Genomic DNA, 7,914 nt, shown 5'->3' on the forward strand with positions numbered 1-7,914 from the left:
GTTTTCTGTTTTGTTCTGTTCAGCTGGAATCTAGCAAGTTGGCCATCTCGGCTCTTCATTGTGAAGCGTGTAACGTCAACCAACGCCTTCCTACCTCGACTCTAACCGTTCCTTGACTATGATGTCACTATCATACTACAGGTGAGAGGTGGTTCTCATACTCACGTTCATCTCCAGGAATTCCCGCGAGCGCCCGGAGGGAGCCTGACATCCGCGTCTCATAGCCGGAGAGCCCGAAGCTCACGGCATTCTGGCGAATCACCCAAGTCGGGATTGGATCGGCACTCTCTTAACCTAAGACCCCAGGGTCCTTCTCCTTCGGGAAACGATACCGGCTCTGGACACATACGGCAGCTTCCTCTCTTTGCCCCAGAAATGCTTTGGAAATGTCCTCAGGCATCATTTCTGTCCCACCAGACAGCTCCCATGGTTTCTCTAGAAACGCGGCTGTGAATTGCAATTCCGGGCAGGGGAAGGCCAGGTTCTGGCGATTCAGGTGTAGACATCTCGGGGCAAAGGGAACTTTGCAGGTGGGATCAAATTAAGAATTTCCAGATGGGCAGGGTATCCTGGATTATGTGGGTGGGCCTAAGGTCGTCCCAAGGGTCCTTATCAGAGGCACACTGGGGCTCAGAGCCAGAGAAGGAGATGTGACGACAGAGGCAGAGGTCGGAGGGACGTGGCCACGGGCCGAGGAACACGGACAGCCTAGAGACGCTGGAAGAACCAAGGGACACATTCTCCCCTAGAGTCTCCCGAGGGGACAGGCCTGCTGCCGTCTCGATTTGCACCCCATTGTAGCCACTCGGGTCATCTGGGCTGCGGGACTATGAGACAACAAGTGCATGTGGCCTTAAGCCACCAGCGTGCGGTCATTTGTCACAGCAGCGAGAAGCTCATACACGCGGCATTCCAGAAACAACTCCGTGACATCCTCCCACATCCACTGGCTGGGTCGCCTTGGTACAGAGACCACGTCACGTGGACAACTGGCCCGCAGAGGGGAGCGCCAGCATCCGAGTGACACGTCAAGTCCCAGTTCGGCATCGAAAGGTTTCCAGTCAAGGCCACCAGCCGGTCGCTGGCGGAGGCAGACCTCCCCAGGCTTGCAGGCACGGCCTCGAGGCTACAAGTCAGCCATTTCCCCTCGGGCAACAATTTCGATCCATTTTACGTTCATTCTTACGAGAAACCCACCCCCCCCCGCCCCCCTCAGTTTTTCCACGAATGTGGCAAGGCTTCCGTCCAGGAAACAAAAAATAAAAGTCTCACACCATTTCAGAATGCAAGAGAAATTAATTAAATCCAAATTTTCACAGCACATTAAAAGTTGAACACCGCTCAAAATATACTTGAGATTCAGATTGGATTTCAAAACGCCTTCTGAGAAGGGAACAAAGAAAAGAGAAACCCCGATGCCTTTTCTCTAGAAGGTTCTCCCTAAACATGCGGAAGGGAGCCGGAGCTGAATGCTAAACAAAGGCACGTGGGAAAAGTCTGTGGGGTTTGGGTGGAAGCTGGGGGGGGGGGGGGGTAGGTAAAAAAAACAAACAAGCCAAACAGGGTCGCCTCTCGATTCCCAGTAATCCCGGGGCTAGACAGACACCGCGGGGTGAAATGAATATCAGGAAACAGTGCTGTGGAATGTGGGACCGAAGCAGTTTGAACCAGGGCACAAATTAGCCGGCGAGGGAAGGTGGTTTCGCTCACGTGCAAAGTGCTAAGTAAAGAAAACAGAAAGATTTCACGCGGGGAGCTGGCTGAGAAGGGGCAGGTGGGGGCAGGGGCTGGGGTTTCCTCTCTGGAAGAGCATTCCTGGAGGTTCATTTTCCTTGTAAAGACAAAATTATCAGCTCAGAGCGTCTCCTCTGGGTGAAAGTTCTCTCCAGAGAGTATCCGCCCTCCTAAAAATCATGCCGAGGGGGGTCGCCACTTAGCAGCAACGTTTATTGAGCATTTATGGGGTCCGGGCTCTAGGAGGGGGGTACTTCTGTGATCCCCACTCGGCCGCAAGGCTCTGGCGTGCCGCCCCCAAAGCTTCAGGCTGCACGCGCCAGCCTCAAAGCGCAGGTTGGGGGTCAGTTCTCAAGCCCTTGCTCCTCTCTCTCTGCCTCAGTGGGTCCACATGACCGAGGCGTCCTGCATCGTCATCAGCCCTCGGGGTCCCCTTCCAAGGGAGCGGGCCCAAACCACGCATCCACACCAGCGCGCGTCCCCCACCGAACAGTGGCCACGCACACGGCCTCTCCATTCTGGGCTCTGATTCAGTTCGACAAACACAGGCTGAGGACACTCGGGGAAGACGCAACCCGCCCCCCCACCCCCCGCATGAAGGAGATAAGGAGCTAAGAGTGAATAGTATCCAGTGGCAAGGGTGACCGGCGGGAGATGGGAGGGCCCAGGAAGTGGGCCTGGAGGCAGCAGAGGGGGCAGGGGGGGCTGGAGAGGTGCTGGCCGGGAAGGGCATCCTGTTGAGGACGCCGTTGCCAGGCTCTGTTCGGGGGCGCACTTTGGGAGGGCTTTTCAGCAGGCTTTCACACACATGAGGCTTGTTTACTAAAAGACGGGGGTGGGGGTGGCTGCTGGAGGAAGCGGGTGGACCAGGAAGCCACTGGGGGCCGCCGGAGGGACTGGACCTACAGAGCAGGGCGGGTTGATGGACAGTCAGATGGAACCCAGAAGCGCCTCAAGGTTGGGCCGTCTGGATTTTACCCTGAGCGAGGTGGGCTGGGTGTGTCCAGGCAAATGGCACGAACTACTCTGTGTATTAGAGAACATCTCTCCGGAGGAAAAACCAGTACAAAATGGTAGATTTTATATGTACTTAGAATCTAGCTCATATAAAAGTTTAATACACCATAAATGTGGCTTTACAAATCAATATGGAAAGCAGGAATCAGTCATGGGTGCTGGGACAATTGGTTAGTTATTTGGGGGGAGAAAATGAAGTTGGCCTCTCAACATCATAAACCGAAATGAAATCCAGATGGATTAAAAAAGTAAATATAAAGGAGTAATAACAATAAAACTCCCAAAAACAAGCAGGAGAAAATAGACGTAAATACTCATCTGATGTCTGGAGGGGATAAAGCTTTCTCAGCAGCAAATAATGAAAGCAATCTGACAGATTGATCGATTTTACTACATTAAAGCAAAACCTCGGAACATCAGATACTATCGCAAACAAAATTTAAAAGCAAACACGCTGGGGAAGGACTAACTACAACACTGACGATGGACCAATGATAAGTGCTTTTCATATATAAAGAGTTCTTAAAAACAAATAAGGGGGAAAAAAGACGATCGCTCTAACCAGGAGCAAGACATGTATAGAAGAAGGGAAGAACGTGTCTAATAAGTGTATAAAAAAGGCTGTGTAATTAAAGATACACAAATAAGTGTATTAAAAAGGCCTGTGTAATTAAAGATACACAAATAAAACACCATTTTTACCAAGTTTACCAAACTGAGAACATTTTTCTAAAACAAAAAACAGCTTTGGTGAGGATGCAGAAAAAAAAGGGGGGGGGGTACTTATCCTGGTAGGGCTCTAAATGAGCTTCTCTTCTAGAAAAAAATCTGGTAACAGCAGAAGCCTTGACGATGTCCTGCCGCTTTGGACCAGTAACTTCACTTCTAGGATCTACTCTCAAGAACTAATCAGTGACAGTAGCGAAGGTTCACGTAGGTGAATTATACCGCAACGTGTTAAAGTTTAAAAAAGAAGAAACCATGGGGCGCCTGGGTGGCTCAGTCGGTTAAGCGTCCGACTTCAGCTCAGGTCATGATCTCGCGGTCCGTGAGTTCGAGCCCCGCGTTGGACTCTGGGCTGATGGCTCAGAGCCTGGAGCCTGCTTCCGATTCTGTGTCTCCCTCTCTCTCTGCCCCTCCCCCGTTCGTGCTTTGTCTCTCTCTGTCTCAAAAATAAATAAAGGTTAAAAAAATTAAAAAAAAAAAAAGAAGAAGAAGAAGAAGAAGAAACCAGAGGGCATCTGGGTGGCTCAGTCAGTTAAGCATCTGACTCTTTGATTTTGGCTCAGGTCATGATCTCACAGTTCGTGGGATCGAGCCCTGCATCAGGCTCCACACTGACAGTGCAGAGCCTGCCTGGGCTTCTCTCCCTCCGCTCTCTGCCCTTCCCCGACTTATGCACATGCACATTCCCTCTCTCTCTCTCTCTCTCTCCCTCTCTCAAAATAAATAAACTTTTTTTAAAAAGGAGAAACAATTCAATACCCCCCAAAAAAGAAGAATAAACAAGCTACAGTACATTCACAATTTGAAAATTAGATAGCAATTAAAATCAAATTTGCAAAGAATATTTAAGGAATAAGCCTTAAGAAAAATATTATATTATTAATACATAAATTATTTATATATATGCACACACATACAATAGTGTCTTGGTCTGTGAGGATTGGTATAAGGAAATACCACGGATGGAGTGGCCTAAACCACAGACACTCATTTCTCATGGTTCTGGAGGCTGAAAGCAACGTCTGGTGAGGGTCTGCTTCCTGGACCACCAAGACCTATCTTCTCACTTGTGATATAACAACAGTAATAATTTTATTGTTGGGGAAACCTCTGGAAGTAACACCTCAGAAGTCAGCAGAGCCAAGTCCAGGAAAACGGAGTGGGACTCACCCCTCAAGGCCAACCCAACCCAAACCACACCCCGAGGGCCATTCAGGACGGCAATGGCCCCCAGAGGAAGCCACGGCCTCCACAGCACCACCTGGTGGTGAGAGAGGTTATACTGAGCGCATTCCTAAGGGCACCTCTCAAACCCCGCACGTCCTCAAACCAGCCTCACTGACTGTACCAAAAACCCCAACACACACTGGTGAGCACCTACTGTGAGTGGGCGTTGTGCTGGGCACACTGCAGGAATTCAGCATCTGCTGAGTAAAAGGAAATTTTGTTCTTTATCTTCTTCTATTAAGAGTGGAAGTGGCGGACGATGGCCATACCATAAAGACACGGGAATAAATATGGCTGTTCCTATATTTGGGATTTTTAGAGGACTTGCCTTTGAGATGTTTCCAGTGGGCAGGTTTCAGTACCTACTGTGCCTGTGGCCATCCTGCAGCCCGTTAATGTTTCCCTTGATAAGCTAAATGAGCCTTGAGGAAAGGGACAATGTATATACAGTTCATTTCTACAGCCTCAGCACCAGTTTATTGTGAGACACATAATGGAATCTCCATTGACAGCAGTTGGCATCATCATTCCTTTGTTACATAAACACAGATTTATGCTACTAAGCGCCAGGGTAATATTTGCTACCTCTTGGCTGTGTGTGTGTTTTGGAGGTCAGGAATTGGAGAGTGGCTTCGCTGGGTGGGGCTAGCTCAGGGTCTCTCGCGTGATTCCAATCAAGATGGCGGCAAGGCTCTGCTCATCTGAAGGTTTGACCAGGGCCGGAGGGTCCATTTTTAGGTTGGCTCACTCATGACACTGGCAAAACAGTGCTGGCTGTTGGCAGGAGGCCTCCGTTCCTCACCATGTAGACCAGTCCATAGGGCTGCTTGAGTGACCTCATGACATGGCGGCCGCTTTCCCCAGAGAAAATGACCCAAGGGAGAGCAGACAATGTCTCTTACGACCTAGCTTTGGAAGTCACGCACCAACATTTCTGCGATACCCTGTCGGTTACACAGTCCAGCCCTGTTCGGTGTGAGAGGTGGGTCCCAGCAAACAAGGATCACTGGGGCCATGTTGGAGGTGAGCTGCCACACGGGACCTCTACTGAGCACTTATGTACATTATTTCTAGTCCTCACAACACTGCTCTGAGCTGGTTTTATTATCCTCATCGTACAGACGAGAAACTCTCTCCAAGGTGGTTAAGGGTCTCGCCTAAGAGCTGAAACTTCCAAATGATAAACATCGCCTTTATGGGAGAGTCCAAAGTCACATGACCAAGGGCGTGGATACCGAGGACCAAAACACAACTAAAGTCTGCATCTTTCTAAAGACATGACCCTCCCAAAGCCAGAGGCCGTGCTCCTGAGAAGCTACGTTTTGAAGCAGTCTCTATTACTTGATTTAGGTATGAAAATGCTGCCATTTCGGTGAATCTTTCCCAAGTTTTAAATAGTGGCCTAGCTGTATGAAACTAAATTTAACTCAGATGGGTCCCCTTAAGAAGCAGAAGCATCACGTCTTCTGGAAGTTAGAACAAAGACCCGGGAGAGCAAGCTCTGGGGGTCCCTCGCCAGCCAGCCCTAATCCCCCCTGTCCCCGCCCCCCCCCGTCTCTACAATTGTCATCACAATTAGCAGTGCCAGTGACACTGCTAACCATCATCGTTAAGCATAACATGGCACAGTGCTACATTCGACTTTTCCCTACAACCTCAGGAGCCAGGCTAATTATTTCCCCCCAATGGTACAGGTGAGGGACACGACGCTCCAGAAAGGGACAGCGGTTTTCCCAAAGTCACACAGCTCATCTCTGAGGCACAGTTGAGTTCGAGCCCGGGTGTTCTAACGCCCAGCCCCGTGATCCTTCTCCCTGTACCCCCAAATGTGAAAACTGTGCAAAGACGAACCAGGGAGCGAGGAAAGTGAAATCAATCACAGGGTGTTTGTGGGTTTCTCAGCAGAAAAGCTCACCGTTTCCTCTCATTGCTTTTCCATTGTGGGTTTTCTCTCTCTTTTTTTTTTTTTGGTTCCCCCTGCCCCCCGATTTTAACATGAACTGCCTCATTCAGATACACCCAAATCTGGCTTCCTGGAACCGTGCAGAAAAGCTGCCTCTGAACCTCCCCCCCCCCAACATTTTTCTCTTCTTTTTTTCCAGCAGCAGCTGCAGCCTGAACCCCCAGCGCCCGCCCGCAGCTGGGAAGCCCTGTCAGAAGGTGTGTTCTTTGGGAAGCCAGCTGGCCAGGGCACTGCATTATGCTGTCATCAGCAGGTGCTTTCTCTAGATGTCCCGCCAAACCTTTGTAGAATGCCCTGACAGCCTAGTGCTGGGCTGCAAGAAACAACTGAACAAGGTTAAGACTGATAAAACAGATTTCATCTTAAAAGAGGGCCCAGAGCTCCCCCGATGGCAGACAATGGGGAGCACCGAGTCTTTGGTAGCTGCGTCTTGAAAGGAAACCGCACACGGTCACCCGAGCGCAACGAGTTTCCCGGGACGGTCCTTGGGAAGATGGAAAACGCCCCAAGTCACGAGCAGAGCCAGCCGGGAACCCAGGGCCAGCTGCTCGAGGCCACCCCAGGCTACCGCTCCCAGGGCTGGCGTGAGAATGGGGACTGCACAAGGCCGTCTGGTTCTGAAATCATCCTTCTCGGGACTGAGCGAGGCGTGCTTGGGGGTGACACTGGCTAATTGCTCTCATATTCTCTTTCAATAAATGGCACCCTCATGCAGCTCCTCTGAGCCTCTCTTGCCTGTTCCTATCCGTCCCCTCTGTGCCCCTGTGGCAGCCGGGACCCTCACGGGCCCACACAGGGTGCTGGAAGGTCAGGTCAACGCCATCACTCCCCTGGCCGAATGTAACCTGAGGAGCAAACTCTCCACTTGGGGGGGGGTGGGGCTCATACTGAGGCTAAAAAGGCTTGGCTGGTTTTGTCTTGTATCATTCGCTTAACGGATATTTATGGAGCTGCTTCTGTATGCCAGGCCCTGGAGAGGCAGCAGGGAGAAAGTGCCCTTCTGGAGCTGACATTCTATTGGGGGAAACAGGTAATAAACATAAGGTATTAGTAAATTATATGTTATGTTAGAAGAAAAAGTTGACCACAGAAAGGGGCATCAGGAGGCCGGAGGGGTGGAGACAAGCTACAGGGTTAGGATAGTCCTCACTGAGAAGGTGACCCCAGAGTGAAGATTCAAGAAGCATTCAGGAAGCATGGCAGACGTATAATGGCCCCGAAGTGTCCATATCCTAATCCCTAAAACC

The 7,914-nt window shown here is 50.5% G+C and overlaps 1 long non-coding RNA gene across 2 annotated transcripts; it reads left to right on the forward strand.

Moving 5' to 3' along the window:
* Positions 1-5,286: 5,286 nt before the first annotated feature.
* Positions 5,287-7,391, forward strand: LOC109493150. Of its 2 annotated transcripts, none has more exons than XR_006588162.1 (2): positions 5,287-6,054; positions 6,807-7,391. It is a non-coding gene; the product is annotated as an uncharacterized LOC109493150 (long non-coding RNA). The 2 variants fall into 2 exon arrangements; XR_002147220.2 differs by having other exon boundaries at positions 6,810-7,391.
* Positions 7,392-7,914: the final 523 nt, after the last annotated feature.

This window comes from Felis catus, chromosome D3, assembly GCF_018350175.1.
Source record: "Felis catus isolate Fca126 chromosome D3, F.catus_Fca126_mat1.0, whole genome shotgun sequence".
Taxonomy (NCBI): Eukaryota; Metazoa; Chordata; class Mammalia; order Carnivora; family Felidae; genus Felis; species Felis catus.